The sequence below is a fragment of the Oncorhynchus masou genome, chromosome 32 (genome assembly GCF_036934945.1).
Source record: "Oncorhynchus masou masou isolate Uvic2021 chromosome 32, UVic_Omas_1.1, whole genome shotgun sequence".
Taxonomy (NCBI): domain Eukaryota; kingdom Metazoa; phylum Chordata; class Actinopteri; order Salmoniformes; family Salmonidae; genus Oncorhynchus; species Oncorhynchus masou.
Genome location: NC_088243.1, coordinates 12,332,929 through 12,345,945, shown reverse-complemented (window position 1 = coordinate 12,345,945; position 13,017 = coordinate 12,332,929).

Below are 13,017 nucleotides of genomic sequence, written 5' to 3'. Positions count from 1 at the left end.
TTTTTCAGTCTCTCGGTCCCAGCTTTGATGCACCTGTACTGACCTCGCCTTCTGGATGATAGCGGGGTGAACAGGCAGTGGCTCAGGTGGTTGATGTCCTTGATGATCTTTATGGCCTTCCTGTAACATCGGGTGGTGTAGGTGTCCTGGAGGGCAGGTAGTTTGCCCCCGGTGATGCGTTGTGCAGACCTCACTACCCTCTGGAGAGCCTTACGGTTGAGGGCGGAGCAGTTGCCGTACCAGGCGGTGATACAGCCCGCCAGGATGCTCTTGATTGTGCATCTGTAGAAGTTTGTGAGTGCTTTTGGTGACAAGCCGAATTTCTTCAGCCTCCTGAGGTTGAAGAGGCGCTGCTGCGCTTTCTTCACGATGCTGTCTGTGTGAGTGGACCAATTCAGTTTGTCTGTGATGTGTATGCCGAGGAACTTAAAACTTGCTACTCTCTCCACTACTGTTCCATCGATGTGGATAGGGGGGTGTTCCCTCTGCTGTTTCCTGAAGTCCACAATCATCTCCTTAGTTTTGTTGACGTTGAGTGTGAGGTTATTTTCCTGACACCACACTCCGAGGGCCCTCACTTCCTCCCTGTAGGCCGTCTCGTCGTTGTTGGTAATCAAGCCTACCACTGTTGTGTCGTCCGCAAACTTGATGATTTAGTTGGAGGCGTGCGTGGCCACGCAGTCGTGGGTGAACAGGGAGTACAGGAGAGGGCTCAGAACGCACCCTTGTGGGGCCCCAGTGTTGAGGATCAGCGGGGAGGAGATGTTGTTACCTACCCTCACCACCTGGGGGCGCCCGTCAGGAAGTCCAGTACCCAGTTGCACAGGGCGGGGTCGAGACCCAGGGTCTCGAGCTTGATGACGAGCTTGGAGGGTACTATGGTGTTGAATGCCGAGCTGTAGTCGATGAACAGCATTCTCACATAGGTATTCCTCTTGTCCAGATGGGTTAGGGCAGTGTGCAGTGTGGTTGAGATTGCATCGTCTGTGGACCTATTTGAGCGGTAAGCAAATTGGAGTGGGTCTAGGGTGTCAGGTAGGGTGGAGGTGATATGGTCCTTGACTAGTCTCTCAAAGCACTTCATGATGACGGAAGTGAGTGCTACGGGGCGGTAGTCGTTTAGCTCAGTTACCTTAGCTATCTTGGGAACAGGAACAATGGTGGCCCTTTTGAAGCATGTGGGAACAGCAGACTGATATAGGGATTGATTGAATATGTCCGTAAACACACCAGCCAGCTGGTCTGCGCATGCTCTGAGGGCGCGGCTGGGGATGCCGCCTGGGCCTGCAGCCTTGCGAGGGTTAACACGTTTAAATGTTTTACTCACCTCGGCTGCAGTGAAGGAGAGACCGCAGTTTTCCGTTGCAGGCAGAGTCAGTGGCAACTTATTGTCCTCAAAGCGTGCAAAAAAGTTATTTAGTCTGCCTGGGAGCAAGACATCCTGGTCCGTGACTGGGCTGGATTTCTTCCTGTAGTCCGTGATTGACTGTAGACCCTGCCACATGCCTCTTGTGTCTGAGCCATTGAATTGGGATTCTACTTTGTCTCTGTACTGACGCTTAGCTTGTTTGATAGCCTTACGGAGGGAATAGCTGCATTGTTTGTATTCAGTCATGTTACCAGACACCTTGCCCTGATTGAAAGCAGTGGTTCGCGCTTTCAGTTTCACACGAATGCTGCCATCAATCCAAGGTTTCTGGTTAGGGAATGTTTTAATCGTTGCTATGGGAACAACATCTTCAATGCACGTTCTAATGAACTCGCACACCGAATCAGCGTATTCGTCAATGTTGTTATTTGACGCAATACGAAACATGTCCCAGTCCACGTGATGGAAGCAGTCTTGGAGTGTGGAGTCAGCTTGGTCGGACCAGCGTTGGACAGACCTCAGCGTGGGAGCTTCTTTTTTTAGCTTTTGTCTGTAGGCAGGTATCAGCAAAATGGAGTCGTGGTCAGCTTTTCCGAAAGGGGGGTGGGGCAGGGCCTTATATGCGTCGCGGAAGTTAGAGTAACAGTGATCCAAGGTTTTTCCGCCCCTGGTTGCGCAATCGATATGCTGATAAAATTTAGGAGTCTTGTTTTCAGATTAGCCTTGTTAAAATCCCCAACAACGATGAATGCAGCCTCCGGATAAATGGTTTCCAGTTTGCAAAGAGTTAAATAAAGTTCGTTCAGAGCCATCGATGTGTCTGCTTGGGGGGGATATATACGGCTGTGATTATAATCGAAGAGAATTCTCTTGGTAGATAATGCGGTCTACATTTGATTGTGAGGAATTCTAAATCAGGTGAACAGAAGGATTTGAGTTCCTGTATGTTTCTTTCATCGCACCATGCCTCGTTAGCCATAAGGCATACACCCCCACCCCTCTTCTTACCAGAAAGGTGTTTGTTTCTGTCGGCGCGATGTGTGGAGAAACCCGCTGGCTGCACCGCATCCAAGAGCGTCTCTCCAGTGAGCCATGTTTCCGTGAAGCACAGAACGTTACAGTCTCTGATGTCCCTCTGGAAAGCTACCCTTGCTCGGATTTCATCAACCTTGTTGTCAAGAGACTGGACATTGGCAAGAAGAATGCTAGGAAGTGGGGCACGATGTGCCCATCTCCTTAGTCTGACCAGAAGACCGCCACGTTTCCCTCTTTTTCAGAGTCGTTTTTTTGGGTCGCAAATCCATTCCGTTGTCTTGTTTGTAAGGCAGAACACAGGATCCGCGTCGCGAAAAACATATCCTTGGTCGTACTGATGGTGAGTTGACACTGATCTTATATACAGTAGTTCTTCTCGGCTGTATGTAATGAAACCTAAGATGACCTGGGGTACTAATGTAAGAAATAACACGTAAAAAAAACAAAAAACTGCATAGTTTCCTAGGAACGCGAAGCGAGGCGGCCATCTCTGTCGGCGCCGGAAGCTTATCTGATGAAGCCCACCAGCCTGTCTGGTGAAGCCCAACAGCCTGTCTGATGAAGCCCACCAGGCTGTCTGATGAAGCCCACCAGGCTGTCTGATGAAGCCCACCAGCCTGTCTGGTGAAGCCCACCAGCCTGTCTGATTAAACCCACCAGCTTATCTGATGAAGCCCACCAGCCTGTCTGATGAAGCCCACCAGCCTATCTGATGAAGCCCACCAGCCTCTGATGAAGCCCACCAGGCAGGCCATTAGAATGCTTACCAGGCAGGCCATTAGGATGCTTACCAGGCAGGCCATTAGGATCCCCACCAGGCAGGCCATTAGGATGCTTACCAGGCAGGCCATTAGGATGCCCACCAGGCAGGCCATTAGGATGCTTACCAGGCAGACCATAAGGATGCTTACCAGGCAGGCCATTAGGATGCTTACCAGGCAGGCCATAAGGATGCCCACTAGGCAGGCCATAAGGATGCCCACTAGGCAGGCCATTCGGATGCCCACCAGGCAGGCCATTAGGATGCCCACCAGGCAGGCCATTAGGATGCCCACTAGGCAGGCCATAAGGATGCCCACCAGGCAGGCCATTAGGATGCCCACCAAGCAGGCCATAAGGATGCCCACCAGGCAGGCCATTAGGATGCTTACCAGGCAGGCCATTAGGATGCTTACCAGGCAGGCCATTAGGATGCCCACTAGGCAGGACATTAGGATGCTTACCAGGCAGGCCATTAGGATGCCCACTAGGCAGGACATTAGGATGCTTACCAGGCAGGCCATTAGGATGCCCACCAGGCAGGCCATAAGGATGCTTACCAGGCAGGCCATTAGGATGCCCACCAGGCAGGCCATAAGGATGCTTACCAGGCAGGCCATTAGGATGCTTACCAGGCAGGCCATTAGGATGCCCACCAGGCAGGACATTAGGATGCTTACCAGGCAGGCCATAAGGATGCTTACCAGGCAGCCTGATGATGCCCATAAGGCAGCTGCCTTAGGGGGCCTGCTGTCTCAGGGTCCAACACCCATAGGCACCCCTGACCCCTTAACTTCTAACAGACTGTTCCAGCCAGTGGATGTGCCATATATACAACCATAGTACAACCAGAATACAACCAAACACACAACTGCTAATGAACACTGATCTGTTATCTATATTACAGCCATGCAGTGTTCAATCTAATCTTCTATTACAATCAATAGTACTCCACCTAGACACATCAAGGCCCTGCCTCATCTAATACAAAAAACATTATTGGGAACAATTTACACTTATAATGCAATAACCAAACTACATGCCATGACATACTGTGTGCACAGTTTCAGGGCTGGCCCTGGGCATAAGCTCATTGGCAGTCAACTAGATTGGAAAATCAGTCTACCCAGCTATCTAAACTTGTGGTAATCATGGCCAATTTACCGACCGGGCACGAAGGTGGCCAGGGGTCCTGACCTCCAGGGGGCCCCTACTGATTCTGTTATTCACTCTCACTCATAGCATATCAACATGGCATCATTTATGGCTAAAGTTATAGAATTGCAAACAACTTGCTTTAAAAGTGAAACAATTTCTCGCCTAGGGCCCCCGAAAGGCTAGGGCCCCCGAAAGGCTAGGGCCCCCGAAAGGCTAGGGCCGGCCCTGCATAGATGATCTGCCATACTATTCATCATACAGGGGGTCCACTACAAAATATTACAGACACACAGCCACACCACGACCCGTGTTCCACGGCCAAATGGCCAGATTACGCACACGCCACACCCACAGTACCGTAAGTCACAGGAGACATCACATGAACGGAATCAACCACCGACTCACATTGGTGTCTAGAAAACACTTGTTTGAAATAGTTAGTGATTTTTATATATTTATTTTTCAGCGTGCCTTTGAATCTGATTAAAACACATCAAACTTGAAGTGTGTGCGTGTGTGCACTGTGTGTGTGTGTGTGTGTGTGTGTGTGTGTGTGTGTGTGTGTGTGTGTGTGTGTGTGTGTGTGTGTGTGTGTGTGTGTGTGTGTGTGTGTGTGTGTGTGTGTGTGTGTGTGTGTGTGTGTGTGTGTGTGTGTGTGTGTGTGTGTGTGTGCATGTGTGTGTGTGTGCATGTTCCTGTCAGCCATAGTAGGCTGTGTTGCGTCAGTCTCCTCTCTTCTCTCCTGTGGGGCTGGCTGATTCACTAGAGCAGGGTAGCTAAGTACAAGCTAAAATAACAACCTCGAGATATTCAAATATTTGAGCAGAGAATGGAGTCTACAACACACTCTCTCGTTCTGCTCTATATCTCCTGGAGGCACTCACTCACTCACACACACACACACACACATGCACACACCTGCAGCTCAGCCAAAGGGCGATGGTTCCCATTCAGGAAATTATACCTGGCTCACTTGCGCTCCCTCTCTTTCTCCCCCATTCAATTCTTCTCTCTCTCTCTCTCTCTCTCTCTCTCTCTCTCTCTCTCTCTCTCTCTCGCTCTCTCTTTCTCCTTCTCTTCCTCTCTCTTTCTCCTCCCCTTTGCCCCTCTCTCCTCCTCTCTCTCTCTCTCCTCTCCCACTACCCCTGGCAACAGTCAGCAGTAGTCTATGTTGAGTCAGTTTTCTATTTGACACTCATCACTAATGTGTATGTGGGTGTGTGTGTGTGTGTTCTCTGCTAAAATGAAATAGCTGTGGGTTTTGCCCCGAGGCCCACGGTACGCTCGGTGATAGACTGGCTAACAACTGAAGGTTGTGGATGGATGGAATCGTAAAAGCCTAACGTGTTCCCATGGTAATGGATTGTCAAATGCATGTGTTTGTTTGGGACTTGACTTCTAGCAACATGTGAGCCACGTGTGCTGGATTAGCCTAGCAACGCAGTAAACCCCTCCCGACAGGAAAACATACATACAGTACAGGCGTGCATACTCTTAACTGCACCTTCCCACATACTGAACATATACACTCAGTGGCCAGTTTATTAGGTACACCACCCTGTTCACGAAAATGGTTCGCTCCTACAGACGGTGAGTCATGTGGTCCTGGCTTGTTATATAAAGCAGGCAGGCATGGAGCATTCAGTTACTGTTCGATATAACGTTAAAAATAGTGAGGGGGGGACTTTGAATGTGATATGATCGTCAGTGCTTGGAGTGCCAGTTACAGTGTCTCAGAAAGGACCGACCTCCTGGGGTTGTCATGCATGACAGTGTCTAGGGTTTCCATGAATGACAGTGTCTAGGGTTTCCATGCATGACAGTGTCTAGGGTTTTCATGCATGACAGTGTCTAGGGTTTCCCGGGAATATGGTGTGGCAGTCCTGTGGGTCAAAACACCCCAATGATGAGAGAGATCGAAGGAGAATGGCGAGAATCATGCAAGCCAACAGGTGGGGCACAAACAGGCAAATAATGATACAACAGTGGTGTGCAGAACGACATCTCGGAATGCACATCTCGTCGGTCCTTGTCACGGATGGGCTATTGCAGCAGACAACCTCACGGGTTCCACTCCTATCAGCTAAAAACAAGAAGAAGCTGCTCCAGTGGGCATGTAACCACCAACACTGGTTACTGAGGGTAAAAACTGCCTGGTCCGACGAGTCCAGGTTCCTGTTGCGTCATGCTGATGGCAGAGTCAGGGTTTGGCGTAAGCAACATGAGTCCATGGCCCCATCCAGCCTGGTGTCAACAGTACGAGGGATGTTTTCCTAGCACACGTTAGGTCCCTTGATACCAATTGAGCAACATTTGAATGTCACACCTTGTAGAATCCATGGCCCGAAAAAAATTCAGGTTGATCTGGAGACAAAGTGGGTTTGTGGTTTTCACCGACACAGTACTAGATGGGTATACCTAATAAACTGTCCGCCAAGTGTATGTTAATCCCTTGCAATCTCGTCTGACTCCATAATAATGACCTATCTGTCCCTGTCTCCACTTTGGCCGCCATTGCAATCATGACAAAACAAAACATATAGTAGCAGCATGTGGTTTTCGCCTACCAGGCCAATGGAAACAGAGTAAACTGAAAGACCAGGATACTGTATACACAGTATGTGTAGGAGCCATAGTTTAGAGTTTGGTGGTGTGTTCTGTGCTGACATAGTTACAAATGGAAAGTAGGTTTTAAGACAACCAGGAAACAATCTGTCTCTTGTCACCTACCTTGTAAAGACACCAGTGATCAAGAACACGCCAGACCCATGTATTCCAGTAATGGTGTGTGTGTGTGTGTGTGTGTGTGTGTGTGTGTGTGTGTGTGTGTGTGTGTGTGTGTGTGTGTGTGTGTGTGTGTGTGTGTGTGTGTGTGTGTGTGTGTGTGTGTGTGTGTGTGTGTGTGTGTGTGTTTAACACGCCAGACCCATGTATTCCAGTAATGGTGTGTGTGTGTGTGTGTGTGTGTGTGTGTGTGTGTGTGTGTGTGTGTGTGTGTGTGTGTGTGTGTGTGTGTGTGTGTGTGTGTGTGTGTGTGTGTGTGTGTGTGTGTGTGTGTGTGTGTGTGTTTAACACGCCAGACCCATGTATTCCAGTAATGGTGTGTGTGTGTGTGTGTGTGTGTGTGTGTTTAACACGCCAGACCCATGTATTCCAGTAATGGTGTGTGTGTGTGTGTGTGTGTGTGTGTGTGTGTGTGTGTGTGTGTGTGTGTGTGTGTGTGTGTGTGTGTGTGTGTGTGTGTGTGTGTGTGTGTGTGTGTGTGTGTGTGTGTGTTTAACACGCCAGACCCATGTATTCCAGTAATGTGTGTGTGTGTGTGTGTGTGTGTGTGTGTGTGTGTGTGTGTGTGTGTGTGTGTGTGTGTGTGTGTGTGTGTGTGTGTGTGTGTGTGTGTGTGTGTGTGTGTGTGTTTAACACGCCAGACCCATGTATTCCAGTAATGGTGTGTGTGTGTGTGTGTGTGTGTGTGTGTGTGTGTGTGTGTGTGTGTGTGTGTGTGTGTGTGTGTGTGTGTGTGTGTGTGTGTGTGTGTGTGTGTGTGTGTGTGTGTGTGTGTGTGTGTGTGTGTGTGTGTGTGTGTTTAACACGCCAGACCCATGTATTCCAGTAATGTGTGTGTGTGTGTGTGTGTGTGTGTGTGTGTGTGTGTGTGTGTGTGTGTGTGTGTGTGTGTGTGTGTGTGTGTGTGTGTGTGTGTATGTGTGTGTTTAACACACTCTTAACCCATGTATTCCAGTCGTAGTATGTGTTGCACTCGACTCAGTGTTACTCTTGTTGGAGCTTGTCTTGTTTCTGAATGCGTTTGGTGGAGTAAAGATAACCATATGACATTTGGAGGCAGAGACTCAACATCATGAATCAACAACACATGTTCTTTCTGCCCCCTTCATTCTTAAAACGACAGCGTTTCCCTTTTGGACCTCACTTCCAGAACGTTTGACCTACATTAGATTGAAGAGTGCCCAGATTATTACACCGAACTATTTATCTTTGTTTACAAAACATACTGATCACATATTTTAAAAGCAATGGCTTAATTTAACGTGGTTATATTTTAGGTTCCTTCCTATAAGCCAAAAGAAATGGACTTTGTCCAAGAGTGATGTGTGTTTTAGTTGTTAAGAAAATCATCAAAGGTAGACTCAGCGATATGACGTAAATGCAGAAAGTAAACCTCATAGTGGGTCAATTTCCTCAACAACTAAGAGCGGTGAAGCGTGAGGGTGAACATTTCCTCTATATTGATGCCCTGGCTACCACAGTGTGAAGCAAACCAGTGCACATGCGCAGATACTCTCCGTGACCGTGTGAGAGGAAAGTTTTGCATCTCGCTCATCTCAATATTGGCAGTGCTACTTGTAGGAATGTCATTTTGCTGAGTCTATCTTTAAGGTTGAGCACCATGACTTGGTGGTTCTTCCTACTGTTTGGTTATTGTTTGGTTAATGTTTGGTTATTGTTTGTTTATTGTTTGGTTAATGTTTGGTTATTGTTTGGTTATTGTTTGGTTAATGTTTGGTTAATGTTTGGTTATTGTTTGGTTAATGTTTGGTTATTGTTTGGTTATTGTTTGGTTATTGTTTGGTTAATGTTTGGTTAATGTTTGGTTATTGTTTGGTTAATGTTTGGTTATTGTTTGGTTATTGTTTGGTTAATGTTTGGTTATTGTTTGGTTAATGTTTGGTTATTGTTTGGTTATTGTTTGGTTAATGTTTGGTTAATGTTTGGTTATTGTTTGGTTATTGTTTGGTGATGGATTGAAGAGATTCTGAGTAGGGCTGGTACAGTGTGATCATCTCACTGTGGTTGACGTATGTTCAAAAACAACACTACCATCCCAGAGTTATTGTGCTGATCTAGGATCAGGTCATGCAATCACCTATTGTGTTCTAAAAGGCAAAACTGATCCTAAATCAGCACTCCTGCTCTTTATAGAGACCCTTTATACATACGGCCACTGTTCTTCTTACTGCAGCTCTGTGATGTGGTTCACAAACGGTCAGAAACAACACAAGGACCCCTGATGCAACGGTCCGTGACCACTGGGTGCGGGGGAGAATGCTTTCCAAGTCAAATCAGCCCCGGCATGCAAAGACAACGGGATGAATGTTTACACTGTCACTCACAGAAAGGGACTGTTGATGGAACTCTGTGTTTGGTTTCGCCAGATAGAAATGGGACCCATCTTGTCCAAAAAGTTCACTCAAGTTTGCCAAAAAAACACCTGAAAACACCTGGATGATCATCAAGACTCTTGGGAGAATGTTCAATGGACAGATGAGTCAAAAGTATAACATTTTGGACGACATGGGTCCCGTTATGCCTGGCAAAAACCAAACACTGCATTCCACAGTAAGAACCTTGTACCAACGGTGCAGTATGGTAGTGGTAGTGTGGTGGTTTGGGGATGCTTTGCTGCCGCAGGACCTGGATAACTTGCCTTAATAGAAGGAACCATGAAATCCGCTCGGTATCAGAGAATTCTACAGGAGTCAGGCCATCTGTCTGTGAGCTGAAGCCGAAGTGTAGCTGGATCATGCAGCAAGACAATGATCCAAAACACACAATCAAGTCAACATGAAAATGGTTAAAAAGCAACAAATTTGAAGTTTTGGAATGGCCTATTCAAAGTCCAGTCCGAATCCCAAATGAAATTGTTGTGACAGGATTTGAAATGAGCAATGTCACGGAGTTAAAGCAGTTCTGCATGCAAGACTGGGCCAACATTCCTCCACAGCAACGTGAGAGACTGATCAACAACTACAGGAAGCGTTTGGCTGGAGTCATTGGAGCTAAAGGAGGCACAACCAGTTATTGCGTTTAAGGGGGCAATTACTTTTCCACACAGGGTTATTAGGTGTTGTGCAACTTTGTTAATGAAATAAATTAACTAGGTATGTAATTGTTGTGTTATTTGTTCACTCAGGTTCCCTTTATCTAATATTAGGTTTTGGTTGAAGATCTGATAACATTCAGTATCAAAAATATGCAACAGCACTGTATGTCAGTGTATATTATATTAATAAAGTAGTACTATGTAAAATAGCTGCTGAGTTCCATCAATCTCCTCTACCTCTACCTCTCTGTAATCTCTCTCTCTCTCTCTCTCTCTCTCTCTCTCTCTCTCTCTCTCTCTCTCTCTCTCTCTCTCTCTCTCTCTCTCTACTTCATTACATGGGAAAGGGCTTTGTAAAAGAGCTGCTGTGTTTCATCAAGCTCACTCACTCACGCACACACACACACACACACACACACACTCCTCTCCGCAACACACACACCTGTCCACAGCACACACTCCTCTCCGCAACACACACACCTCTCCGCAACACACACACCTCTCCGCAACACACACACCTCTCTGCAACACACACACCTCTCCGCAACACAACCTCAGCCCCATGCTGCTGGCCTGCTGTTTGCTCAGGACTTAATGAGTGTACATACCCCAGGTCAGGTGGCTGGTGACCTCAGAGACCACAGGCAAATCAGGTTGTCCTTGTCACTACTCGTCTCTGAGTCGGTTTGTTACTCCAACGCACACACATACAGATGCAGGATTTTAATTTGAGCCAGTTTGCTGCAGCAGGAAAATAGTCCTGCAGCTACACAAAATTTGAATTATTGTGTGGACTATAATAAATTGGCATTTTTGAAGGGGTTGATACATTTTCTGTGAAGGAAAATCAAGTCTGAAATGTACAATCTTCATAAGCTTTTTTAAATCTCAAATACACTACATGTTTTAAATGCCCTGCATTGCAGGAAAGTTCTCCTGCAAAAGGGTAATCAAATTAAGATCCTACACCTGTACACATACACACACACTCTTTTTTCAATCTCTTTCTCTCCCTCCATAAGTCCCATTATTAGACAGACACAACGCCATTAGAGGCACAAATGCTTTGATTTATACCTGTGTGGTGATTAGCTTTACCCTGTCCATGGTTGAATGGACCTTCTGAGTGAAATCTCTCATGTCAAACACTTCTTGACACACCAATGGAATCACTATCTATTGGTTACTCTTGTCATGCACAATATTCTCAGATCCATTGGGATGGAAAAACTCACCCAGATGTTAAAAACTTTAAAAATCTCTTACTGACTTAAACATGAATATATTGACCTACGCTAAAGCTGTGCATTTTAATATAGATCGACAAGAGTAGAAGGTTACCATGGTCGAAATTAATTAATTCAGCACGTGTAATTGGAATACAGATGGTCCTACCTATTCAGAGGGCCGACCTACTCAGAGGCAATGTAGCTGGGTCTACCTATTCAGAGGCAATATGGCTGGGTCTACCTATTCAGAGGCAATATGGCTGGGTCCTACCTATTCAGAGGCAATATGGCTGGGTCCTACCTATTCAGAGGCAATATGGCTGGGTCTACCTATTCAGAGGCAATATGGCTGGGTCTACCTATTCAGAGGCAATATGGCTGGGTCCTACCTATTCAGAGGCAATGTGGCTGGGTCCTACCTATTCAGAGGCAATGTGGCTGGGTCCAACCTATTCAGAGGCAATGTGGCTGGGTCCTACCTATTCAGAGGCAATATGGCTGGGTCCTACCTATTCAGAGGCAATGTGGCTGGGTCCTACCTATTCAGAGGCAATATGGCTGGGTCTACCTATTCAGAGGCAATATGGCTGGGTCCTACCTATTCAGAGGCAATGTGGCTGGGTCCTACCTATTCAGAGGCAATATGGCTGGGTCTACCTATTCAGAGGCAATATGGCTGGGTCCTACCTATTCAGAGGCAATATGGCTGGGTCCTACCTACTCAGAGGCAATATGGCTGGGTCCTACCTATTCAGAGGCAATATGGCTGGGTCCTACCTATTCAGAGGCAATGTGGCTGGGTCCTACCTATTCAGAGGCAATGTGGCTGGGTCCTACCTATTCAGAGGCAATGTGGCTGGGTCCTACCTATTCAGAGGCAATGTGGCTGGGTCCTACCTATTCAGAGGCAATGTGGCTGGGTCCTACCTATTCAGAGGCAATGCGTCTGGGTCCAACCTATTCAGAGGCAATGTGGCTGGGTCCTACCTATTCAGAGGCAATGTGGCTGGGTCCTACCGACTCAGAGGCAATGTGGCTGGGTCTACCTATTCAGAGGCAATGTGGCTGGGCCTACCTATTCAGAGGGAATATGGCTGGGTCAACCTACACAGAGGCAATGTGGCTGGGCCCTACCTATTCAGAGGCAATGTGGCTGGGTCCTACCTATTCAGAGGCAATGTGGCTGGGTCCTACCTATTCAGAGGCAATATGGCTGGGTCTACCTATTCAGAGGCAATATGGCTGGGTCCTACCTATTCAGAGGCAATGTGGCTGGGTCCTACCTATTCAGAGGCAATGTGGCTGGGTCCTACCTATTCAGAGGCAATGTGGCTGGGTCCTACCGACTCAGAGGCAATGTGGCTGGGTCCTACCTATTCAGAGGCAATGTGGCTGGGTCCTACCGACTCAGAGGCAATGTGGCTGGGTCTACCTATTCAGAGGCAATGTGGCTGGGTCTACCTATTCAGGGGCAATGTGGCTGGGTCCTACCTATTCAGGGGCAATGTGGCTGGGTCCTACCTATTCAGGGGCAATGTGGCTGGGTCCTACCTATTCAGAGGCAATATGGCTGGGTCCTACCTATTCAGGGGCAATGTGGCTGGGTCCTACCTATTCAGAGGTAATAT